Source organism: Artibeus jamaicensis, unplaced genomic scaffold (assembly GCF_021234435.1).
Source record: "Artibeus jamaicensis isolate MK-2021 breed Jamaican fruit bat unplaced genomic scaffold, CSHL_Jam_final contig_391, whole genome shotgun sequence".
NCBI lineage: Eukaryota > Metazoa > Chordata > Mammalia > Chiroptera > Phyllostomidae > Artibeus > Artibeus jamaicensis.
Window position 1 is genome coordinate 11,034,790 of NW_026521814.1, and position 14,531 is coordinate 11,049,320.

The following is a 14,531-nucleotide window of genomic DNA, read 5'->3' on the forward strand; positions in this document are numbered from 1 at the left end:
AAGTTAATGGGCCTTTGCACTGTATTCTTCTGTATACAATGTATTAAAAAAATTCGTTTTTAAATTTTTCTTGTCATCTTTGGTTTTCAGAAAACTTACCAAGGATATCACGGATGTGATTTTCTTTGTATTTATCTTGTGTGGAGTTTGCCAAGCTTCTTGAATTTATTTATTTATTTATTTATTTATTTATTTTGCATTATCATTCCTCTTTAATTGCCTTCATTCTGGAACAGTTCCTCAGTCCTACTTACTCTTTCATGATGCTGACATTTTGGAAGAGTATAGGCTAATTTTATGTACTTCCTTTTTTTAAAATATATTTTATTGATTATGCCATTACAGTTGTCCAATTTTCCCCCTTCATTCCCCTCCACCCTGCACACCCTCTCCCACCCACATTCCCCCCTTTAGTTTATGTCCATGTGTCTTAAGTTCTTTAGCTTTTACATTTCCCATACTATTCTTGCCCTCCCCCATCTATTTCTACCTACTGTCTATGCTACTTATTCTCTGTACCTTCTCCCCCCTTCTCCTCCTTTCAGTCCCCTGTTGCTAACCCTCCATGTGATCTCCATTTCTATGGTTCTGTTCCTGTTCTAGTTGTTTGCTTAGTTTGTTTTTGTTTTTGTTTTAGGTGTGATTGTTAATAATTGTGTGTTTGCTGTCATTTTACTATACATGTTTTTTATCTTCTTTTTCTTAGATAAATCCCTTTAACATTTCATATAATAAGGGCTTGGTAATGATGAACTCCTTGAACTTGACCTTATTTGAGAAGCCCTTTATCTGCCCCTCCATTCTAAATGAAAACTTTGCTGGATGGAGCAATCTTGGATGTAGGTCTTTGCCTTCCATGACTTGGAATACTTCTTTCCAGCCCCTTCTTGCCTGTAAGGTCTCTTTTGAGAAATCAGCTGACAGTCTGATGGAAACTGCTTTGTAGGTGACTGTCCCCTTATCTCTTGCTGCTCCTAGGATTCTCTCCTTCATTTTAATCTTGGGTAATGTAATTATGATGTGCCTTGGTGTGTTCCTCTTTGGGTCCACCTGCTTTGAGACTCTCTGAGCTTCCTGGACTTCCTAGAAGTCTATTGTTTTTGCGAGATTGAGGAAGTTCTCCTTTATTATTTGTTCAGATAAGTGTTCCACTTGTTGCTCTTCCACTTCTGGTACTCCTACATTTTAGATGTTGGAATGTTTAAAGGTGTCCTGGAAGTTCCTAAGCCTTTCCTCATTTTCTTGAATTTTTTTTCTTCATTCTTTTCTGTTTGGTTGTTTCTTTCTTCCGTCTGGTCCACTCCATTGATTTGAGTCCCACTTTTCTTCCCACCACTATTGATTCCCTGTGCATTTTCCTTCATTTCACTTAGTGTAGCCTTCATTTTTTCATATAATTTGCAAACGTATTTAACCAATTCTGTGAGCACCCTGATCACCAGTGTTTTGAACTCTGCATCTGATAGGTTGGCTATCTCTTCGTTGCTGAGTTGTATTTGCTCTGGACCTTGGATCTATTTTTTCGTTTGGGCCTTTTTTGTTTGTTTGTTTTATCCTACCTGTTACGTAGTGAGGGGTGGAGCCTTAAGTGTTCACCAGGGTGGGGCAACCCAGTTGCTGGGTTGTGATGCTGTTAGTGGGGGAGGGGTCCAAGAGGGAACAATGGTGCTTGCTCTGTTCTTTGTTGGTTTTCAGTCCCTTCCGCTGGGCCTTTCTGGTGCTGATTCCTGGGTAGGTGGGCTTGTGTATGTTCTAGGACCCTGAGGGTCTCTCCCATGAACTCTGCTGTGAGGCTGGGAGCTTCTCCTGGCACCTCAACCCCCACAGGTGTTGTCAGTCAGTGTTTTGAGGCTTTATTTCCTGTCTCTGGAACCCTGGGTTGTGAGGTCTGTCTTGCTCCCCAGTTTTGCCTGATTTATCTGCGCATGAATGTGGGACCACCTGGTCAGCCAGCTAGCTGCCTTGTGCGTAGTGCCTCGCTTTACAATCACCGCCTCACTGGGTCTGCCCATTGCCACCCTGACAATAGCAGGGTCTGCCTGCTGCTGTCTTGCGCACCCATGATGCTTTGGGTGTTTATTTATCTCCTTGATGGTCTGACTTTTATACAGTTCAATTTTTTGTTCGTTTTGGTTGTTATTTTGTTTCTAAATTGTTGTTGTCCTTATTTTGGTTGTGCAAGGAGGCACGGTGTGTCTACCTATGCGTCTATCTTGGCCGGAAGTCCTTCTTAAATTTATTAATTTGGGAAATTCTCAGCCATTATTCCTTTCGATGTTTTTTATGCTCCATTTTCTCCCTGTGTTCCTTCTAAGTACTCCAATTACTCAAAGGTCAAAAATTTTTTATGTTGTCTGATAGGTCACTAATTCCTGTTCTAATCTTATCCTTTCTTTATCCCAATTATATTTTGTCTCTGTTTTTCAGACTGGATAATTTCTAATCATCTATTTTTATGTTTACTTATTCTTACATCATCTCCAGTCTGCTGTTCAGCCCATTAAATATTGTATTGAAATTATTTTATTTTTCAGCACTAATATTTTCATTTGTTTTTTATACTTTTGATTTCTTTATGATCTCTTGTTTGTTCATTTCAAGATATTATCATTTATGTTATTGAGCATAGTTATGATAGCTGTTTTACATTCTTTGTTTGCTAACTTCAGCATCTGGGGAATCTTGATGTCAGTCTGCATTGATTGCCTGTGACTCATGTTTTCTTTTGCTTCCCCTATTTCTAGTGATTTTGGACTTTATTTCAGATAGTACAAATAATCATCGTAGAGACACTGGATTTTGTTTTATTCTTTTAAAGAGTCTTGATTGTTTTAACAGGAAGTTAACTAGGCCTACTTTGAACTTCATACTCAGATTCCCCTGAGTTGGTAGCAGCTGAAATCTCTGCTTAGTTCTTTTAGCCACACATGAACTTCTTGGATCTATCTGACATGCACGCAGTCAAGGAATCAGGCAAAGATTTGGGCAGAAGGCATGTGCAGACTTTGAGGCTAACCCTCCATGATTCTCTTCCTGCTGAGATTTTCCCCTTGGTTTCCAGCTGCTATGATCACTTCAAACTCTGGTTCTTCAAACCAGTAAGACTGCAGTTTTCTGTACAAGTTTTAGCCAACCTGTCTGATGCCAACTAAGGATTACCCTCGGGTGAAAAGTCATGAAAACGGGAAACTCACACAGAGCCATTTCCTCCTTTCAACTCTGTGGTTCTGCTGGCTTTGGTTGCTCTGTAGTCCCTTCAGGCAATTGATTTTTATATTGTGTCTGAGTGTTGGTCCTATAGGAGCTTCTATGCCATATTGGAGCAGAACCTCACAAGCACTTATATTTTTAGGCTATTTGATTTGATTTGTCTCTATGTCTTTGCAAAAAAAAAAATTAACTGGCTTGCTTTAGGAACAGTAGCTTTATTTTAAGTGTTACTTTACAGATAACTTCAGTATTTTTATGCTTAACAGCTTTATTTTTAATGAAACTTTTGATTTTTGAGATAAATATAGATTCACATGCAGTTGTAAAAAAAAATAATAGAAACCCCATGTCCCTTTACCAAGTTTCTCCCAAGGTTAACTTCTTGCAAAACTTTTGTACAATGTCTCAGGTTACTGACACTGATACAGTCAAGATACAAAGCATTTCCATCCTCACAATGATTCCTCATGACGCCTTTTTATGGCCACACTGATTTCCCTTCTACCCTCATCCCCTCCTCCCCTCCTTAACCCCTGACCACTGCTAATCTGTTCTCCATTTCTATAATTTTGTCATTTCAAAAATAAATGGAGTCATGCAGCATGTAACCTTTTGGGATTTCCTTGTATAACTCAGCGTAGTTCATCCAGATTATCGTATGTATTGTAGTTGGTGCCTTTTTGTTGCTGAGTAGTATTCCCAAGTATGGGTATACCACAGTTGTTTTAATCATTCTATCGTTAAAGGACATCTGATGTTATCTATATTTCATAAAAATTAAAAATTATACAAAAAAATAAGTACATTTAAAAACCTGAGTTTTTTCCCAGTGTGTCACTCCTCTGAATTAAGTACCTGTGAAAATTCACGCAGACGTTTTTGTACAAACATTCGTCTTTATTTCTCTGGAATAAATGCCCCAGGAGCCCAACTGCTGGGCCACCTGGCATTCGCCTGCTTTGTCCCCCCAGGGCAGCTCCATCGTTTTGTATCTGCGCCAGCAACGTGGGCGGGCTGCGGCTCTTCTCCACCCTCCCCGCCCCTCAGTGGGCGCCGCTCGTTCTCGTTGTGCTCATTCCAGGAGGTGGACAGCGGTCATCTCATTGTGGGTTTCATTTGCATTTCCCTACCAGCTGCTGACATCAAACATCTTTTTTATAGACTTTTAAAAAAATGTCATATATCTACCTTTTTCTGTAAAATGTCTCTTCATGTGTTTTGTACACATTCAAGGTAGATTATTTGCTTTTTTAATGTTGAGTTTTGAGATTTATTTATGTATTTTAGATACTGTTTTTTTTTTTAAATCAGATATGCAGTCTGTAAATATCTTCTCCCAAACTGTCTTAATCAAGCTTAATTAACTTTGTCTTAATTCTTTAAATGTTCGGTAGAATCTCCAGTGAAACTCTGTGGGCCTGCATCTGTCTTTTGTGGGGAGTTTTTAAACCACACATTCGATTTCACTGGTAGAAGTTGTGAGGGTGGTGGAGTGTGGGGGACGGAGGCAGGGAAGAGGCGATGGGGAGTTTTTATTTAGCGAGTACAGAGCTTCTGTTCGGGATGATGAAAAAGTTCAGGAAACGGACAGGGGTGATGGTTGCACGACACTGTGAGTGTACCAGTGATACTAAATTGTACACTTAAAATTGGCTAAAGTGGTAAATTATGTATATTTTTATGTATATTTTATGATAATAGCAACAACAACAATAAAAAACCCAGCCCACTAAATATCTGAGTTCCACAAGAACTCACCGGTCAGGTGCAAGATGGTGAAAGTGAGGAGAAGAACCGCATTCCCACACCGCCCTCACCCAGATTTCCAGAGAGAAGAAATTACTGTTGGAAATGCGATAGAATTATTAATAGTCCACGCAGTCATCATCATTCACAGCTCGTTTTTGCTGTAGCAGTGTTTAATAGTTACGCTTTATAAACCAAAATAACAATACTTTTCACTATCATGGCATATAATCTCCATAGCCACAAACATGTACTCACTTCACGAGCTGTCAGAAACAAATGAAAAGAAATCCAGAATTGTCATCTGGCCCCACCTGGGACACAGATCCAGCCTTGGGCGGTCTGGCATCCTTGTCCCTTGGTGAACATCACCTAGTGGGAAAGTGACGACTCTGACAGGACACTCAGGCTAGGTCAGGCATGTCTGAGGACGCCAGTGAAGCCGGGGCCCTGAGGGCTGTTCTGGAGAGGGACACTGATTCCACTCAGACGGTCTCCCAGCAGGCCTGGTGAAACTGGTCTGTCCTTAGTTGTCACTCAGAATGGGCTATTCCCTTTGTGATTTAATGAAAGAATTGTGAAAATGGGTGGGGGCGAGGCTCTGCCTTCTTCAGCAAGACCAGCATCTGCAGCTACAAGTATCACCAAAAAACTGCATTAGTGGCTGAGGGGATGAGGAGGCGTCATCATGAGTGGAGACAGCAAGGTGCTGCAGATCAGGACCACCAGGCAGGGGAGCAGGAAAGAGCCTCGGGCGGGTGCACCGGGGATGATTTCATGGAAATAAAGGAGATCATGGGAGCCTCCTGGGCTATAATTTGAAAGGCCTAACTAAGTAAGGCATTTGGGTTGTAACCTGAAGGCAATAGGGTTTTGATTGAAGGAACAATATAATAAGATTTGTGTTTCAGAAAAATCGCTCTGGCAGCAGATGAATGATATACAGGAAGGGAAAAAGAAAGCCGGCTCTGGGGCAACAGCTTGGAAGCTATTCCAGTCACGAATGGTGAGGGTCTAAGCTAATATTGTTCAGGCAGGTTCAGGGGAAGGGGCGAGCATAAAACTGGATGTAAGAGGTATTTAGGAGGTCAGAGAGAGCAAGAATATAACCAGTGGGAGAGGAGTGTAAAATGGTAGGATTAAAAAGGAGATTTGGAGCACTGTTGTTAAAAGGAAGAGAATCTGATTGGCATCCTCAAAAACAAGCCAAATAACTACATTCATAATGCTATAAAAGTTTGGATATAGATATTTGAAAACTATGAGGAAAACCAAAAACCATGACTCTAACAAAAGAAGCTAGAAATAAAAAAGTCCGACGTTGGTGTTTAGTTGAAATTATGTAGTTACCGGGGTGATAACAACAGATAGTGAAGGTCGCATGTCAGTGTTCCTGCCCTTTCTGCGCAGAGCACACAGTGCCATGCTAACGTGTGTTCACAGGAGGCGCGAAAATGCGGGATCTGCTCTTCTTGGAGCAAGGCTCATGCTACAGCTAACTTGATTCTCAGAAAGTTGTTTTTTAAATTTCCTCATTCATTTAATAGAGACATAGATACTTAAATATTTTAGTATTTTCATATATTTTAATAAGTATATTAATCCTAAATATCTAATAAATATTGTATCAGCAATGTTGATGGTGGCTAAAGGTGCCACTTATCCCATAGGCTATAGAATGGCAGAAGAGGACTGTAACAGAACAGAGATGGTGTGGATAGCAGGTTGCAAACCCTAAGACTCAGAAGTGCCTTTAACATTGCTCCATAATATCCTCTCTAGATACAGTAGCTGGATATAATTTTAGGAGCTTTAAAAAAAAAAAAACCCTGGCTGATGTAGCTCAGTGGATTGAGTGCTGGCTTGAGAACTAAGGGATCGTGGTTTGATTCCCAGTCAGGGCACATGCCTGGGTTGCAGGGCAGTTCCCATCAGGGGATACATGAGAGGCAACCACACATTGCTATTTCTCTCCCTCTCTCTTTCCCTTCCCCTCTCTCTGAAAATACATAAATAAAATATTAAAAAAATAAAAAATATATAATTGGGAATAAAAGTGTGAGCTTCTGATTAGAAACATGATGTCCGAATCAGGTTAGCCTAAGATATCTTTGGAACAGCAGAATGGGGAAACTTCTGTGCTCATTGGGCTCCATAATAATAGCTGAAACTTGTAGAAAACACCAGTTGATTTTGATAGGTTACCTATGATCATTTAATACCTAGAGCAGACACGAATAAAGAGATACACTAAAAATATTATAAATAAACCAAAATTGAATTTAAAAAAGGTTCAAGTAACCCACAGGAAGGCAGAAAACCAAAACAGAAACAAAAAAATGAGGGAAAAAGTTAAATAGCTTAAACGGCAGATTAGAGCCCTAATAACAGCTCAGATGTATTGAGCACTTACTGTGTGCCAACATTCCAGCCCTGAGAGGCAGACGTAGATGATTATCTCTGTTATATGGATTAAAGAATAAAACTGAGATAAGGAGAAATTGACAGGCCTGAGGTCATGAAACATGTGGTGGATGTCACTGATACTATTAGAACTTGGGGAGAATCCAAACTTTTTCCCTTTACACTGTACCAAACAGCATCCGAATACCCAGTCCCCGCTGCTTAAGCACCACATTTGACACCATGTGACAATGTCCCCTGCTCCCAGCCACCACGGACTGGACACACTGACACAGGGTCTGCAGACCCACAAAACCTTAGTGGCCTCATATACACATACGCAAGATGAACTTACTATGCCAATCATTTTCTTTCTTTGGGTTTAGTTAAACTCTTGTTAATACTAAGAGACAATGCTGGTCAATGGTAAGACCAAAGGCAAAAGGATGCTCTGAGTCCACAACACACCCAAGTTTGAGTCAGTGTTAGGAGGAAGCATAAGAGACCAAATGACCTGGAAGACAATATTAAGGAGAATTATCCAAAACTTGGAAAAATTAGAAACGGTAAAGCTGGCTGTTCAGTTTTTACAGTTACAGCAGTTGTTCACGCTGCTATAATAAATATACTGTAGTCTGGATGGCGTGAACAACAAGCATCTATTTCTCACATTTCTGGAGGCTAGTAAGTCCACTATCAGGGTGCCAGTAGACCTGGTGTCTGGTGAGAGCCTGCTTTCTGGTGTGCAGATGACTGTCCCTCCCTCGTATCCTCCCGTGTGGAGAGCAGAGAGGGAGAAGAAACAAGCTCTCTCTGTCGTCTCTTATTCTAAGGCCACTAATCCCACTCATGGGGGCTCCACCCGCATGACCTGATCACCTCCAAAGGGCTCCGCTTCCCAACACCATCTTGTTAGGGATTAGACATTAATATAGAAATTTGGGGGGGTGGGTGGACACAGACATTCAGTCCATAGCACTGGTTTGGTAAGTCATGAGTACCAGTTAGAAATTGGCAAAGCCTAGTTATTCTAGCTATTTCCTTTCGGAGTAAAGGTCTGAAAGATCTAGTCTAGTTGTCTCTGGAGTCGTAATGGCAATGCCGTCTCTGGATAAGAGCCTGGTCGAGCTGGCTCTGTCTGGACTCCTCTTTTTTGTATTACATACTGGAAGCCAGTGGTGTTGTACTGGTTTCCTGTGGCTGCTATAAAACATTACCACAAACTAGGCTGCTTAAAAAAACCCAGAAATGTATTCTCCCACAGCTCTGGAGACCAGAAGTCTGTGATAGTTATTGGCAGGACTCTGCTCCCTCCAGACACTCAAGGACAGAGTCTCTTCCTTGTCTCTTCCAGCCTCTGGTGGCCTCTTCATTCCTTGGCTTGTGGCTGCTCACTGCAACCTCTGCCTCCATCCTCACGTAAACTTCTCTGTGTCCCTTATAAGGACACTTGTCATTGGTTTAGGCAACTCCAGTAATCTAAGATGGTCTCATCTAGATCCTTAATAACATCTGCAAATACCCTTTTTCCAAAGAAGGTAACATTTACAGAGTTTGGGAATTAGGACAAGGACATAAATATTTTGGGTGGGGGTTGGCACCATTCAACCCACTGTGGGTGTTCTGGGTGTGGTAGCAACTGTTTTCTGTGAAGCCTATGGTTTCTGTCAGTTTCTTTTGTTTAATGAATTCTGTAGGTTGGGATACATGGAATTCCAGAGCAACTGGTAATGCTGTCTAAATGCTTTATATTTGAAGACAATGGAAAGCTGCTTATGAAACAATTAGATTAGGATGAACTATTGCTATTCGCAGTTACCTTTGGGGACTCCCAGAGAGAGAAAATAAAGGAAAGGCTGAAATCCAGTCATTTGACCAGTGGAACTTGTAGATGACATGGTAATTCTGTTTAATTATTTGAGGACTGCTGGTAGACTGGTTTTAAACAGTACAGGTCAAGGGCAGATCAAGCTCTTCTCTCGGGCCCCCACTAACATCTTGAATTTTGTTCACTCCAGAAATTAACCAATCTACAGACAATCTGTAAATCTCCTTTCAGCTAATATTAAACTTTCTCTCTCTGCATCAATGATCTTTCCAAAGAGCTGCTTAAAGGGAACAGATCTGATGAAGAAATCAGCGACCTGGGAAATTCACAACTAGGACAGTTTAGAATAATTTACCTGTTCGATGAACAGAGATTTTTCACACCTTTTTTTTTTTGGAAGGGGGGTTGGTTATACCACAGTTGTTTCTAAAGGGACACATGATCAAATTAAAAACAAACACAAAGCTCTTGAGTGAAAACAAAAATCTTGCCAGATGCCTACAGGATGGCGGTGCACAGCCTGCTCAGGGCAGCCCCCAGGTCGACAGGAAGCACCTTGCAGGCGGCCCCCAGCAGCAGGCCCTCGCTTTCCCTGACCCTGGCTTCCCAGCCCGCTCCCTTCCTCAACTGCTCCCCTAATTCTTCATCCTCTTCAAGTCACCCTGACTCACCTCATCCTCTCCCCCGTTGTGTTGTTCGTGTTTGTTATTTTAAGGACAGGGGCCGCTCTTTTGCATTTTCTTCCTGCGTCTCAAAATCATTTGTGCTAATTTAGATCATTTGAAAAGAACAGAAAGGGAAAAGAAAAGAAATATTACTCCCTCATCCCAAAAGAAATCTCTGCTAACATTTTGTCATGTATCTTTCGAGTCTTTTTTTTTACCTCCTTGTATTGTATTTTTTTTTAAGTTATTCTTACATAGCTATCATTAAAAAGACAGGAGAAAAAACACGAGAGACAACAAGTGTTGGTGAGGGTATGGAGAAAGGGAACACTTGTATACTCTTGGCAGGAATATAAATTGGTACAGTGTTGGGAACCTTACACCTGGCTTCTAGCTAAAAACATTGCATTACAAACCTTCTCCACAAAGCCAATCCGGCAGCACAACATGCCACGGCCCAAGTATCAATAAGCGGGCCCTTCTTTGTCTCAACTAGCCACAAGCAACCAATCTCCTTCCTCCCCTCCCTCCCTATATAAACCCAGTTCGGAAAATAAAGTTTGCAGCTTGATCAGAATCCTTTGTCTTGCTGCCATTCTTCGCGCCTCCTGTCCCATCCCTCTTCATCCGTTACAGGTATATCAGTGGACCCCGTTGACTACCTCGCGGGCCGAGGCAGTACAGCCATTATGAAAAACATGGGGAAATTTCTCAAAAAATTAAAAACAGAACTACTATATGACCCAGCAACCCCACTTCTGGGTATATATATCCAAAGGAAATGAAGTTACTGTCTCAAAGAGATATCTGCACCCCAATAAAAAAAAATCCTGCCAAGTGCAAATCTCTAAATAATGTTATGGAAGAAGTTAGAGGGGAATTTTGGGTAGTGAAATGGAGGCAGAGTTAGGTTATAGTTATAATTTAGCTTCCATAAAGTTGGAACTGACTGATTCAGTAACTAAAACTCGATTTTATCTCATCCAGTGTTAATGATGTTTTAATACCAGCTGTTAAATATTTCACAATGAACATCACTGATCCAGGAAAAAACACAAATATTTCCTCTTGTTCAAAATGGCTACATCTGCATTCATGTTTCCATACATCTTTCTCTAATCAAGTATCAGATGTCAGCAAACTGACCTACTTAAAAGACTATGGACATGTGGTCCAAAGCGAACATACCGATGTAGTTTGGAGAGGCTGGGTTTCTACACCAGGCTGAACCCCGGGTGGTAAGGGTAACTTAAGGCCTTTTAGGTTTCCTGCCTTTGTGCACCCTGAAAAGCCGCACAGGGGAGGTAAATCTATAATTAGGGGTTTATTTAAAATAGAGATTTGCGACCTGACAGACTGCAATCTATCTGTATCCATAAACAATGGAAACTCCTTCCAGCCCTTTGTCTCCTGTGTGTATGGTCTATTGAGGGTTATGGAGCTGTCTGGGCTCACATTACATGGAGCGTTGTCTGACTGGAGGGGTGTGTGGGGCTTAGACCGCAAGGCACACCTACTGGGACGTTAGCTTTGTTTTGAAATAGCCTCTAAAAGGGGTGCATCTTACTAGTTTCATTCTTTGTTATAGAACTGATCATCTTCAGTTCCAGTTGACTTCAGTTCACATCTTTATGTAAGTGCTGAGGTCTCAGAACCTCAGGGCCAAGTTTCAAACTTAATATTGTAAGGAAATGGAATTTTTGTGCAAGGTGAATAAAAGCTACAGGACAACACAACAAACCTTAACGTTGATACCATTCTGAGGAATTCAAAGCTCTTGAACAGTAGACTGACATTTTAGAATGTTTTCCAGATTTCACATTCCACCTCAGCCATTCCAGTTGATAGTACTTGCTGAGTACTGTTGTTTTGACAGCCCTCCTCTCAAACGCTGTCAGTGTGTGTCAGGTATGTGCTTATGAAATGCCCTGTTACCTGTGGCTGTGGCCCCATCCTTCCCCACACACTGAATTTCCATTCTTATTCATTCTGTATCTTTCATTCAAAATGAACATATTTACCATCCTATGATTAACGTAGTGGCTTAAAACCTTTATGAGGTACCTAAAATTGTAGGACAAACGTGTATTCCCATTTATAGGACTCTATGAAGGGATTATATATTTAACACTACAAATATATATACATATATATATAGTCTTGATTGACAGGACAAATCTTTCAAAATTTAAAAACATTTTATTATAACATGTTACAGACACACACACACACAAAACATGGAAAGTAAAAACATAAAAGACCCCTCACACTTAACACATTTAATACTTTGCCATATTACTTCATACCACTTATTTTTAAAGAAAACATTAATAATAGAGTTGAAGACATTGCTTTCCCCTTTCCTCCATCTTCCCCTCCTCAGTTTACCTCTACCCTACAGTTCTTGTCCATGTTTTTATAATTCCACAACTTATGTATGTATTGTATTTTTTTAATTTGCCTAAGGGTATACCTTGCAGACACGTTTTCAATTTGCTTTTTCATTCGACATTGTTGAGATTAATCTATACCTTTTTCCTGCTCCCCTCTGCCCCCCCCCCCCACCCCGGCTGCTTAATGATGGCTGGCTTCATGACTGACACAGTAACTACCTGATCCAGGAAGTTCATGACCGACACACGACCTCAGAAGAAACAAACAGTGATCGACAACCTTCATCCTGGGAAGGCAACAGTACCTAAGACAGAAATTTGGGAAAAATTAGCCAAAACGTACAAGATGTCATCTTTGTATTTGCATTCGGAACCCATTTTGATGGTGGCATTTTGACAACTGGCTTTGGCACAATTCCTTGGGTTATACAAAGAAAAATGAACCCAAACACAGACTTACACAGCATGGCCTGTCTGAGATGAAGACTTCAAGAAAACAGTGAAAAGAACACAGGAAAGAAATGAAGAAAGTCGGGGGGGCCTGCAAAGGCCAGGGGTGGTGCTGGCGCAAGAAGTAAAGGCTCTTCAGTGAATTTATCTGTGGTGACGGTGTGGATTTTTCATGAGAGGATTAATAAGCTAAGAACTTCCAAAAAAGATATTTATCTATACTGATGCAAGTAAGCCACACCATTCATTTGAACTACCGTTCAAATTCCATTGCATGAATATACCACCGGTCATGTATCCATCCAATATTTTCCTGATATACAATGCGAGTGTGAATGAGCCATCCATCCCTTAGGTCTGACTAGCTTTACATTCAAAATAATATATCCTAAATCTGACCACTTTTCCTTATCCCACACGGACCCCAGGCCAAGCCATCATTTTCTCCTCCATGGGCCCCTGAGTGTCTCCAGCTTCCACTTTTATTCCCCTTCACTTCATAGTTCACACTGCTCATGGGGTCAGATTGGGTCTTCCCTTCATCAAACTCCTTCCCATCCCACCTGGGATAAAATTTAAAAGTCTTCCCAGGGCCATGAAGACCCCACATCATCTGTACCCTCTCCTCTTTCCCTCGCTTTTTCTGGTCCAGCATACGGGGCTTCTTCTGGTCACTACCACAGAGACTGTGAACCCGTTGTTCACTCTGAAGCCAGCACGTTCTTCATCTTCTTCTCCTACTTTGTTCAGGTTCCTGACCCAGACATTCCTCAGAAAAGTCTTTCCTGTTTTGCTTATCTAAACTGGTATTTCCTTCATTTCCTGTGCCCTTATGCAGCTTTTATGTTTCTTTTCAGAAGGTTTCACACCTGAATTTATCTTATTTGTTTACTTCTGCTTCTCTACCGGCATGTAAATCTCCCTGGCTTTAGTGTCCTGGCACTCAGAACTGTGCCTCTGGCAATTGCCACCTGGCAATCCTTGACTGAACGAGAGAACGTCACTATAAGACTCATTAGGCACATTCTCCAGGGCAGTGCATTGAAAACTCTGTTGATGGTGAAGCACAACCTGAAATACAGTTTTTATACCGTATACACAGGAACATGCAACTGACACAATTGTTTCAAAAAACAATACTCACACTACTCATTTTTAATTTTATTTGAAAAAGGAAGATAGAAGAAAAAATGTGCTAGATGCAACTACTAAGTAGAGCCTGCAGTATGAAAAACTTTGTTTTAGCCCAGGCAGGTGTGGCTCAGTGGATGGAGCACAGGTCTGCGAACCAGAAGGTCCCGTTCCATTCCCTGTTGGGGTCCATGCCTGTGTTGTGGGTCGGGTCCCCAGTTAGGGGCGGTGAGAGGCAGCCAACTGATGTTTCCTTCACACATCCATGTTTCTCTACCTCTTTCTCCCCTCCCTTCTCTTTGAAAATAAGTAAATAAAATATTTTTAAAAAAACCTGGAAGTGTTTTTTTTTTGGGTTTTACTAATCACTCTTGAACTGCACTTTACTAACATCGTTGTCAGAATTTCTTCATATCCTTAGCCAACACCTGGCTTTTAAAATTTTGCCAGTCTGAGTGAAACTATCTCCTAGTTTTAATTTGCATTTGCCTGATTACTAAAAAGACTGTCAGATCTGATCCTTTAGAAAGTATGTAAACCAAATTATTTTCTAGTGCCTCTGGAGGGCTAAGAATTTTCCTGTCAGAACCTTTCATAAACAGAGTAACTTAATCTTCTCCCATTTTATGCATTTCACAATTTCAGATTCTCATATATTTAATCATAGTGGCACAAGGTCGTATCCCCAAGGACACAGCACTAACA